This window comes from Rana temporaria, chromosome 2 (assembly GCF_905171775.1).
Source record: "Rana temporaria chromosome 2, aRanTem1.1, whole genome shotgun sequence".
Taxonomy (NCBI): domain Eukaryota; kingdom Metazoa; phylum Chordata; class Amphibia; order Anura; family Ranidae; genus Rana; species Rana temporaria.
In genome coordinates this window covers 448253464-448254176 of record NC_053490.1, presented here as the reverse complement: position 1 = coordinate 448254176, position 713 = coordinate 448253464, and the positions used below count along the sequence as shown (strand labels likewise).

The window sequence follows — 713 nt, the reverse complement described above, 5'->3', positions numbered from 1 at the left end:
CTGGATTGAATGGTAAATACTTGTTTTTAGGGTGAACCTCCAGTTTAAACAATTAAAATAGTAGAATATCCCACTGAAAATTGCTATATATCTGCACAAAGCATTAAAAAGGATTACCAAGAAAAAAAAGCAATGATAAAGGGAGTGTCCAGCACAGGAAAAGATGGTTTAAGGGTCATTCACACCAGAATTCGGTACAGGAAACACACAGTTTCCTGGACCGTGTTCAAAGTGCACTGGGTGTGTGATCTGCTGTAGGTATCAATGTATTCATAAGCACACCCCAAACTCATGGATTGATCCATACTGTTGCTTCTCAGACTTTTGGCTAAGATCAAGTGTAGTATCTGTTCTTATCAGTTGCCAGAGAAGGCGCTGAAGCTACTCCCAAGAGTGGGGAGGGTGGATGCAAATCCAATTGTGTCATTGCACCTGGAAGGACAGTTTCTGTAGTGACTACGCCAAGCTGCCCGACAGTCATCTGGAAGGGTGCTCCTGGTGAGGATGGGTGGCTGCACTAGGTCTGTCTTTTTTGCCAGGTTTCATTCTGGCCTTCTGGCTGGTGTCGGTGTAAGTGCTGTCCCTGCAAATCCACCGGATTGATGGGGGGCCTGGAAGGGTTAGTATTGGTGGAGGCCGCTGAGGTTGAACAGTGGCTCTCCCTGAGAAAACCTTGAAGGGCTCTCTATCTGACGGGGGCGGAGGGCTGCACT

The 713-nt window shown here is 47.0% G+C and overlaps 1 pseudogene; it reads left to right on the top strand.

Moving 5' to 3' along the window:
- The first annotated feature begins 308 nt into the window (after positions 1-308).
- LOC120929995 lies at positions 309-476 on the top strand (annotated as a pseudogene).
- The last annotated feature ends 237 nt before the right edge of the window (positions 477-713 follow it).